Consider the following 12,110-nt stretch of genomic DNA (forward strand, 5'->3'; position numbering starts at 1 on the left):
AATGGAAGACCTTCTAAAGCACTCTATGACAAGGCTGTGGTCATTGATTTGGTTAAGCCTTCCCTCTTCTCCCCTCACTTACAGGTCCTTACAGAATCAGTTTGCTAGTTTCTGAGTTGGATGCTAAACAAATTTCTGAGGTACACTGACATTTGAAAAGTGCCATTGCTGCATTGACACGGCCTATAGCCATTTCTAAAAGTTGGACACCCTGGGCGCACATAAATACATGCATAATTTGAGTGTCATGAGTGATAGCCACAAGAATGTTCCTTGAAATTTTCCTATTACAAGCATCATGAGTGATAAAAGTTCTGAGCTGTTGCACATTTTTATTGAGGCCACCTTGCCCATGATTGTAACCAATGGTAGAATCTTGATAGAGATACAAAGAAAGGCAATCCTGTATGACTCAGGACCCCTCTGACAGTTGCCTCTACCTTAAGACCTCCCCAACAGTCCTGCTGAAACTTTCCTACATTGAATAGACCCTCCTTAAACTGTGTGAATCCTAGACTGCTGCTATTCAATTTTCTCTCCCTCTCCCCTTCCCTTGGAGTTTGACTGACTGCACTCTCAGCCAGCTTTCTCAGCCTTTTCATCTTTATCCCCATTTTTCACAGTGGCTTTCCTCCTAATAAAATCAATGCACGTTAGTCCTCTCCTGGCATCTGCTTCTCAGAAGATCCAGATTAAAACAAGTAATACTGAAAGTGTTATAAGTAAATTGGTTGTAAGATGTGGATTTGCTTTGGAAGCAAGGAGAACAGGATGCTTGTCAGGAAAAAGGGTGCAGACAATCCCTACCACAAGGTAGCAGTACAATTCTAAACATTTTGTAGGAAGAAGGAAAACTTGCCCACTAGAGGAGAATGTGGTGGTAGAGATGCAATCAAACAGGAATTAAAGTCAGTGGAGTTAGCTGATTACTGCTGAGTTTTGTTGATGCCCTGTAGAAGGATGATAAGAGATCAAGGGCTGTTGCCAAGCAGTTACTGCCTATGCCTGCGAGCCATAGAGTCTCAGTGGTACTTAAAAGAGGCCTTTATCAGCCACTGTTGCATGTCAGACAAAGGTGAATGGCAGGCAGAGAATCTATTCGTTACACTTGCAAGTTCCAGAGACATCTAAATATTTAGCAAAAGGAGCTCTGTTAGGCTAAGGTCAGGGCACTGTGGGAAAAACCTAAGACCCTGAAAACAGGAAGGAGGAGTTCTCGATGTATGACACTGAAGATGCTAATTCTCTTACACCCACCTCCTCTGCTCAGTGATTGGAAGCCACTGTGCTTGAAAAAGCTACAGTTTCCTCCCCACAAGGCGATAGGTGCCTCTACCCCTATCTGTAGGCGTTTCCCATCTCTTCTTCTGACTCCCAGGCCAATAATTAGGATGAAATCCTATCTTAACACAGATGGTGATGTGCTGGCCAGGGGGTAGTGCTTAACTGCCAGAATCCAAGAGGCCATAATTACCATTGTGATCAGTATGGGTGGAGGAGCAGCCAAGGGGACTTGACCCACAGGTAGTTTTGCAGACAGTAAATAGAGAACTGAGGCTTTTTAGAGGCAAAATAGATTGCCAGCCAACTAGGGAGTTGCTTACATCAATAATAAAGAGAAAGAAAGAATAGCAGGAGACCAAGGATTGTCTCCCCAGTAAAAAAATCACAATCCCTGAAGATGGCAGAGGAGTAGCAGACCCTATTTCAACCAGTCCACTGAATTGAGCTATATATCTGCCAGACTACTCTGAACACCCATGAAATCAGCCTGAGATGTAAGAAGATATATCAGGATCTATACCAACAGAATATCCCCAGCAGCCAGTTTCAAGGTATGAAGTGGGGATCTGCGATTCTGCTGGAAGATATCGAAAATAAATGGAAGGGGGAGGGAGCCACCATAAGTGCTGTCACCGGGAAGGTGAAATTACACAGGAGTGCAAATATGTCCCATGCTGGGGCCTGGGCACAGACTCATAGACTGGTAGCCACGGGGAAGGGACTTTAGGGCAGCCTTCCAGGGTGAAACGTGGAGCTGCAGGGGTGCATGTGTGAACTGAGGGTGGCTGGCAGTTTTAGAAGCACAAGGGGCAGAGACGTGCCTGGACCTGAAAGCAAGGGCTGGGAGTGCTGCTGTGGGGTGCACAACCCAGGCCACTGCAGTTTTTGGCAGCACAGACAAAAATAGAGTCAATTTCACCTGGAGGGGCTTCTGGAGAACAATCTGTGAGCTTTCTGTTCTGAGACAGAAGTTTGGACACAGTCACTTCTGCTCTGACTCTTGGAAGGGACACAGAAACCCACCAGGGAAAGCTGTCAGCGAACAAAAGCCCCCCAAAACCAGTTTATACTGAGCCTATCCCTCACCACAAGGGCAAGGCAACTCTGCCCAAACAGGGTTGCCTGAGTAACAGCTTGGCAGGCCCCTCCCCCCAGAAGATAGGCTGAAAGAACAAGAGGCCAAGAACTATAAAGTCCCTATAAAACAGGTGCATCTTGCTTGGATTGTGGTCTGTAGCTTGGACTCTGTACATTCCCTCAACCACCTCTCACCAGAATGACTAGGAGGAGGAACCCCCAACAGAAGGAAAATTCGGAGACTGTGACAGAACTATTGGATATGGACATAAGCAAGATGTCAGAAATAGAATTTAGGATAACGTTATCCAGACAATGGCTAGGTTGGAGAAAACCGTTAGTGGCAACATAGGATCTCTAAGGGCAGAAGTGAGAGTGGATCTGGCAGAACTTAAAAATGCTATCAACAAGATCCAATCTAATCTAAATACAGTAGGGTAAATGGGACAGAAGATAGAATAAGTGATCTAGAAGACAAACTGATAGAAAAGAAGGATCAGGAGGAGGCCTGGAACAAACAACTTAGAATGCATGAAAACAGAATTAGGGAAATAAATGATGCCATGAAACATTCCAATGATCCCTGAGGGGGTGGAGAGAGAGAGAGAGAGGACTAGAAGATACAGTTGGAAAAATCCTAGATGAGAATTTCCCTAATCTGGGGAATGGAACAAGTGTTCGTGTCCTAGAGGCAGAGAGGACACCCCTCAAGATCAATGAGAGTACAAAGACCACCAGACATGTGATTGTGAAATTCATGAATCCGTAAATTCAGAGAAAATGTCTTAAAGGCAGCTAGGGGAAGAGATTCCTTACATACAGAGGGAGGAACATCAGAATAATGTCAGATCTGTCCACAGAAACCTGGCAAGCCAGAAAGGGCTGGCAAGACATATTCAGGGCACTAAATGAGAAGAACATGCAGCCAAGAATACTTTATCTGGCAAGGCTGACATTCAGAATGGATGGAAGGATAAAGAGCTTCCAAGACCAGCAAAGACTAAAAGATTATGTGACTACCAAGCCAGCACTACAGGAAATATTAAGGGGGTACTATAAAAGAAGAAAGATCCCAAGAGTGATATAGAACAGAAATTTACAGAGACATTCTATAGAAACAAGGACTTCACAGTCAACATGATGACAATAAAATCATATCTTTCAATAATTACTCTGAACATGAATGGCCTAACTGCTCCCATAAAATGACACAGGGTTGCAGTTTGGATAAAAAGACAGGACCCAACCATATGTGGTCTACAAGAGACACATGTTGAACCTAAAGATACATCCAGACTGAAAGTGAAGGAATGGAGAACCCTCTTCCATGGCAATGGGACTCAAAAGAAAGCTGAGGTAGAGATTCTCATATCAGACAAATTAGATTTTAAGCTAAAGATTGTAGTCAGAGATACAGAAGGACACTACATCATTCTTAAAGGGTCTATCCAACAGAGGACCTAACAATTGTAAATATGCCCCCAACATGAGAGCAGCCAACTACATAAGCCAATGTTAATCAAAGTAAAAAGACATGGTGATAAGAATACGTTCATCGTAGGGGATCTTAATATGCCACTCTCAGCAAAAGACAGATCATCTAAGCAGAAAATCAACAAAGAAACAAGAGCTTTGAATGACACACTGGACCAGATGGATCTCATAGATATACACAGAACATTCTACCCTAAAACAACAGAATACTCATTCTTCTTGAGGCACATGGAACCTTCTCCAGAATAGACCGCATCCTGGGTCACAAATCAGGTCTCAACCGATATCAAAAGATTGAGATTATTCCCTGCATAGTCTCAGACCATGGTATTTTGAAACAGGAACTCAATCACAAGAAAAAATACGGAAGAAATTCAAACACTTGGAAGCTAAAGACCATCCTGCTCAAGAATGTTTGGATCAACCAGGAAATCGAAGAACTTAAACAATTCATGGAAACCAGTGAGAATGAAAACACTTTGGTCCAAAACTTATGGGATATGGCAAAGGTGATTCTAAGGGGGAAAACATAGCCATCCAAGCCTCAATAAAAAAAAGAAGAAAAATCTTGAATACACAAACTTTCTTTACACTTTAAAGAACTTGATGATCAATAACAAATTAAGCCAACCCCACACACAAGAAGGGAAATAATTAAGATTTGAATGGAGATCAATGCATTAGAAGCTAGAGATACAGCGGAGCACATCAACACAATTAGAATCTAGTTCTTTGAAATAATTAATATGTTTAATATGATTAATTAATATGATTGAAAAACCACTGGCCAGACAGGTCCACAAGAAAAGAGAAAGGACCCAAATTAATAAATTATGAATTAAAGGGGAGAGATCATGACCAACACCAAGGAAATAGAAACAGTCACCAGAAATTAACAGCTTTATGCCATTAAGTTAAGCAACTTAGAAGAAATGGATGCATTTCTGGAAATCTATAAACTTCCACAACTGAAACAGGAAGAAATTAACAACCTGAATAGACCAATAACTAGTAACGAGATTGAAGCAGTGATCAAAAACCTCCCAAAAAACAAGAGCCCAGGACCTGTGGATTCTGTGGGGGAGTTTTACCAAACATTCAAAGAAGAAATAATACCTATTCTCCTGAAGCTGTTTCAAAAAACAGAACCAGAAGGAAAACTTCCAGACTCATTCTATGAGGACAGCATTGTCTGCATAAAGACCCCACCAAAAAGGAGAATTTCAAACCAATATCCCTGATGAATATGGACGCCACGACTTTCCACAAGATCCTGGCTAACAGGATCCAACAATACATTAAAAAGATTATCCACCATGACCAGGTGGGATTTATCCCCAGGATGCAAGGGTGGTTCAACATTCAAAAACGAATCAGTGTGACAGACACATTAATAAGAGAGAAGAATCATATGGTCCTCTCAATTGATGCAGAAAAAGCATTTGAAAAAATACAGCATCCTTTCCTGATTAAAATCTTCAGAGTATAGAGATAGAAGGAACATTCCTCAACTTCATAAAATCCATCTATGAAAAACGCACAATGAAAACCATTCTCAATGGGGAAAAGCTGAGTGCCTTTCCCTTTGAGATCAGGAACACAACAAGGATGTCCATTCTTGCCACTATTGTTCAACATAGTAATAGAAGGCTTAGCCTCAGCAATCAGACAACAAAACAAAGAAAAGGTATTCAAACTGGCAAAGAACTCAAACTCTCTCTTTTCACAGAAGACATGATACTTTATGTGGAAAACCCAAAAGCCTCTACCCCTAAATTACTGTAACTTCTACAGCAATTCAGTAATGTGGCAGGATACAAAATCAATGCACAGAAATCAATTGCTTTCTTATACACTAATAATGAAACTGTAATTTCATTTACAATAGCACCAAAAACTATAAGGTACCTTGGAATAAACCCAACCAAAGAGGTAAAGGATCTATACTCAAGGAACTACAGAATACTCTTCAAAACACTCATCAAAGAAATTGAAGAAGACACAAAAAAATGGAAAAGCATTCCATGCTCACGGATTGAAAGAATAAACATTGTTAAAATGTTATGCTGCCCAGAGAAGCCTATACTTTCAACACCATCCTGATCAAAATACCACTGAAATTTTTCAAAGTACTGGGACAATCCTAAAATTGGTATGGAACCAGAAGAGACCCTGAATCGCCAAGGAAATGTTGAAAAAGAAAAAATAAAGCTGAGGGCATCATGTTGCCTGATTTCAAGCTTTTCTACAAAGCTGTGATCACCAAGACAGCATAGTACCAGCACAAAAACAGACCCATAGACCAATGGAACAGAGTAGAGAGCCCAGATATGGACCCTCAACTCTATGGTCAAATAATCTTCGACAAAGCAGGAAAAAATATCCAGTAGAAAAAAGACAGTCTCTCCAGTAATTGGTGCTGGGAAAATTGGACAGCCACATGAAGAAGAATGAAACTCACCCATTCCCCTACACCATATACAAAGATAAACTCTAAATGGGTGAAAAGACCTCAATGTGAGACTGGAATCCATCAAAATCCTACAGGAGAACATAAGCAGTAACCTCTTCGACATCAGCCACAGCAACTTCTTTCAAGACATGTCTCCAAAAGTAAGGGAAACAAAAGTAAAAATGAACTTTTGGGACTTCATCAAGATAAAAAAACTTCTGCACAGCAAAGGAAACAGTCAATAAAACAAAGAGGCAACCCACGGAATGGGAGAAGATATTCACAAATGACACTACAGACAGAGGGCTGATATCCAAGAACTTCTCAAACTCAACACCCCCCCCCCAAAAAAAGATAATCAAGTGAAAAAATGGGCAGAGGACACGAACAGTCACTTCTCCAGAGAAGACATACAAATGGCTCGCAGATACATGAAAACATGTTCATCATTAGCTATCAGGGACATTCAAATCAAAACCACATTGAGATACCACCTTATACCAGTTAGAATGGCAAAAATTAACATGGCAGGAAACAACTAATGTTAGAGAGGATGTGGAGAAAGGGGAATCCTCTTACACTTTTGGTGGGAATACAAGTTGGTGCAGCCACTTTGGGAAACAGTTTGGAGATTCCTTAAGAAATTAAAAATAGAGCTCCCTATGACCCTGCAATTGCCCTACTGGGTATTTGCCCTGAAGATACAGATGTGAAAAGAAGGGGCATCTGTACCCCAATGTTCATAGCAGCAATTACCACAGTCACCAAACTGTGGAAAGAGCCAAGATGCCCTTCAACAGATGAATAGATAAGATATGGTCCATATATACAATGGAATATTACTCGGCCATGAGAAAGGGTGAATATCCAACTTTTGCATCAACATGGATGGGACCGGAGGAGATTATACTGAGTAAAATAAGTCAAGCAGAGACAGTCAATTATCTTATGGTTTCACTTGCTTGGAAAGGAAAGGAAAAGTGAATTGGGGGAAATCAGAGGGGGAGACAAACCAAGAGAGACTGTGGACCCCGAGAAACAAACTGAGGGTTTTAGAGGGGAAGGGGTGGGGGAATGGGTGAGCTTGGTGGTGGGTATTAAGGAGGGCATGTATTGCCTGGACCACTGGGTGATATATGTAAACAATGAATCTTGGAACACTACATCAAAAAGTAATGATGTATTGTATGGTGACTAACATAACACAATTAAAAAAAAATGTCACAATCACGGAGTTTCAATTCCCAGACCTGAACCGGTTTTTAGTTCTGAAGCCCATCAACTGAGAATATGGCTGGATTCCTTGTTGGACAGACCCTCTACCTCCATTGAAATATAAACGTTATTGTTCCTCCCGTCTTTCTAGGAACCTACTACCAATTACTCAAGTGTTTGTACCCTAGCAGAAGGGGATTGGCAATATATTTTAAGGACAATTGACACAAATTATGGGTTGATTTTGATACTCAAAGTATCATTTGAGCCTAGTTCTCCATGACAACTAGGAGAACCAGGTAATAAATTGGTTATTGGCTGAACTTGGTTCACAGTTGCCTCCTGGGTCTATAGATCCCTCCAGTGTTCACTTCCCCAATTCTCTATTGCATACCTGGAATTGATATACAGTTAGAGTAATCCCACACTGAATCTCTGACCTGTGGAGTAATAGCTATCCTAGTAGGAAAGACCAAAAGTAAACCTCTTACGCCATCACCCCTGGCCAAGATAGTAAATCAAAAATAACGTATCTCGTATGGTGACAGATGGTAGCTACACCTGTGAGCACAGCATGACACATAGTTGCTGAATCACCATGTTATACACCTGAAACTAATATAATATTCTGTGTCAACTGTACTCAAAAACCAAAACCCAAACCTAAACATATCTTAAGGACAGGAGGTAGTGGAAATCAGTATCAGTGTTAAAATGCAGGGGTGATAGTATCCATCATATTTTTATTTAATTTGTCAGGCTGGTCCCTGCAGAAACCATATGGAAACTGATAAATGATCAGACTGTTGCCATATCTAACAGTACAGTTCACCCGTGAAGAACCCAGGGTTTAGGGATGCTGAAACCTCCTCCCTCCCTTATGGTTAAAAATCCATGTGGAACTTTTTTGACTCCCCCATAATTTAACTACTAATAGCCTACTGCTGACCAGAAGCCTTACTTATAACATGAACACTTGACTAATATGTATTTTGGATGTTATATGTGTTATAAACTGTATTATTCCAATAAAGCTAGAGAAAAAAATATTAAGTAAATCATAGGAGAAGATACATTTACACTACTATACATATATTTATTGAAAAAAATCTGCTTATCAGTGGACCTGAGAAGTTCAAACTTGTGTTGCTCAAGGGTCAACTGTAGATGTAGTGTCATTTCTGGAAGTGATTAATAAAATCTCAAGCACATGGTATGTGCCCACTGATTTGGGGAATATATTATTTTTCATTCACAACAGTAATAGTTTACAACCATGTTCACATTCCCTGACACTACTAATTCCCTATGAAGCAGGAATAGGCAAAAGTAAAACACAATACACTTGAGGAATTGCTTCTTTCCTTAGTGTGCCTCTTGGTGTCCTCTAATGGCAAGGTTTAGCGTCACCCTCACTTGTAATGGATAAAATATTTAGAATTCATTATTGCAGAACAGATACTGAATAGTGAATTCAAATCTGTGAGGCAATAAATAACCTGGACTTCTGGTTATGGGCTTGAAAAGTACTAAAGCATTGGAGACAAGGAGGTCTGGTGTAGAGGCATGTAGCTACTCCCACCTATGGGAGTAGGTACAAAGTGTTAATATTTTTGTATCACATATTAATACCTACTAGAAAACATTTATTACTAGAAAGGTACTATAAACCTAGTTTCCCAGGAATGTCAAGATGGGCATATAAATGGCATGGCCATGTTAGCTATGTATAGGACTAATACTTATATTTCCACGTACTAAAGCAAATACAGTTACTGCTGCCTCTAAATGTCATACTTGTCAGAGGCAGAGACCAATATTAAGCTCCAATTTAGCACTTTTGTGTGTGTGTGGGGGGTGCAACTTAGTGGCAAGTTGATTATGTTAGGACTTCTTCTATACTGGAAAAGCCAGAGGTCTGTTCTATCAATTTTGTTCAAGTATTTGTTCACCTTTCCGACCTATAGAGCCTTAGTTGGTGCTACTGTATATGGGAATACTGATATAACTAGTAATATAATGGAACCCATTGGCATAGACTCCCACTTTGCTTAGCATCTGACCAAATCAACCACTTCACAGTGAAGAAGGTGCGGGAAGGAGCCCATGACCATGAGACCCAGTGTTTCTCATAATGCGCAATTGAGCCTCAAAGACCTCTTGAACAACTTCCTAAAAGTGAAATTGAAGCACCAGATTGAAGGAAGTATTCTAAAATAATGTGTTGATTTTTTTGGTGATTGATTTTATGTGTCAACTTGATGAGGCTGTAAGATGCCCATAGGTAGTAAAACATTATTCCTAGGTATCTGAATAGAACAAAAAGCTAGAAGAGGATGAATTTGCTCTGTGCTTGAGCTGAACACACCCATCTTTTCCTGCCATTGGACATCAGTAATCCTTGTTCTTAAGGACTCAGATAAAGGGCTTACATCATTAGCACCTGACTCTCAGGTCTTCAGAGTCATGAGACATTGATAATACCACCAGCTTTCCTGCTTCTCCAGTTTGCAGATGGCTGATCAGGGGACTTTTCAGCCCCCATAATTACGTGAGACAATTCTAAAATAAATCTCATATGTATCTCAGGGCACCTGGGTGGCTCAGTCAGTTAAGCATGTGCCCTCAGCTCAGGTCATAATCCCAGGGTCCTGGGATTGAGCCCTGCATCGGGCTCCCTGCTCAGTGGTAAGTCTGCTTCTCCCTCTCCTTCTCTGCCTGCTTCTTCCCCTGCTTGTGCTCTTTCTCTCTGTCAAGAAAATAAATGAAATCTTAAAAAAAAATCCATGTATCTTTATGTAGGTATATAGATATCTTATTAGTTTGGTTTCTGAAAAGACCCATGACTAATACAAAATCATTTGGATGCAATATATTTATTAATCCAGAATTCCTAATTTGTCACTAATAGGAAAGACTATAGAATGTGAACATAGGGGTGGAAGTAGTAGTGGCTCTACCTACCTTTTCTCCCAATGCGCAAATGGGGGACTTTTTGGCTTCTGCCTCACATTCTGGGATTTTTGGGTAGGAGGCCAAAGGAGGTAGGCTCTTTCCAGAAGAAATAGCAAAGTTCTAACTTTCTAATTAAAATACAAGGATAGCTGCTAACGGCATTTTTAACTTGTTGCCAGTGACAAAAAAACAAACAACCAAAAAAATAAGAGTCATTATACTGGCAGGGATAATGGATTCTTATTAGCGGTAAGAATTGGGAGTGTTTTTACCCAAGGGGGAGGCAGGGGGGAATATGGGTGGAACCCATGTGATATAGACCTGAGTGTGTCCTATTATAACTGTGATTGGGCATGTCCAACAATGCTGGAATAAGAAACATTTGATTATTAAGGGTTCTGGCACTTCAGGATAAAGTTTTGGTTATATCATCAGGAAGCCATGGAGATTTTCCAGGAGACAGACGAATAGGAGTGGGATTTAGAATGAACAATAGGTATCAAGGGTTAGGACTTCAACATTTTTTTTTTTATTGTGGTAAAAAACACATAACTTAAAATCTGACCTCTCAAAATTCTTAGTGGAACAGTATTGTTAACCAGAAGCACAATGTTATATACAGATCTCCAGAGATTATTTTGCATGACTGAAATTATAAATCCAATAAGCAGCAACTCATTGAGCCCTGGCAACCACCATCCCTGGCAACAACCACCACCATTCTACTTTGTCCTTCTGAGTTTGACTACTGTAGATACCTGATACATAACTGTAACCATGCAGTATATGTCCTTCTGTGATTTGCTAATTTCAGTTAGCATAATGTGCTCAAGGTTGATCCATGTTGTACCATGTGACAGAATTTCTATTTTATGGCTAAATAGTACTCCATTATATGTATATATCACAGTTTTTTAATCCATTAACCTGTTGACAGACATGTAGATTGTACCATTACTTTACCCTTATGAATATTGCTGCAATGAAAATGGAATGCAAGTATCTATTTGAGATCCTGATTTCAATTGTTTTGAATAAATAACCTGGAAAGGGGATGGCTGGGCCATATAGTTGTTCAATTTTTAATCTGAGGAAATTCCCCAGTTTTCCATAGCAGCTGCACCACTTTACATTCCCACCAAAAGTGTGTAATGGGGTTCTAATTTCTCCACATCCTCATCACCACTCATTATTTGCCAGGTGTTTTTTTTTTTTTTTTTTTCTTTTTTGTAATGGCCACCATATGCATGTGAAGTAACATTGTGGTTTTTATTTACACTTCTCTGATGATTTCTGATGCTGAACATCACTATTTTGCTACTGAGTTATAGGAGATTCTTGAAAATTTTAGATATTAATCCTTTATCAGATACAGAGTTCACAAATATTTTCTCTCACTTTGTACTTCATCTTTTCTTTCTTTCCCCTTCATCCCTCCATACCTCCTTTCTCCTTCCTTCATTCCTTTCTTCCAAAGCTTGTTAGTTTAATATAGTCTCACTTGTTTATTTTTGCTTTTGTTGACTGTGCTTTTGGTGTCATAGCCAGGACTGCTGTTATGAAGTTAGAAGCATACAATTTCAGCTCTTGCAATTAAGTATTTAAGTATTTGTAGATATCCAGTTTTCCAAAC

At 40.1% G+C, this 12,110-nt stretch overlaps 1 protein-coding gene across 1 annotated transcript in view; it reads left to right on the forward strand.

The window, feature by feature from the left end:
• The window catches only part of LOC111144479 (disintegrin and metalloproteinase domain-containing protein 5-like), a 190,841-nt gene that overhangs the window by 170,875 nt on the left and 7,856 nt on the right, over positions 1 to 12,110 (forward strand). The gene's annotated exons all lie outside the window — the stretch shown is intronic.

This window comes from Enhydra lutris, unplaced genomic scaffold, assembly GCF_002288905.1.
Source record: "Enhydra lutris kenyoni isolate GAN:26980312 unplaced genomic scaffold, ASM228890v2 scaffoldscaffold11, whole genome shotgun sequence".
Taxonomy (NCBI): Eukaryota; Metazoa; Chordata; class Mammalia; order Carnivora; family Mustelidae; genus Enhydra; species Enhydra lutris.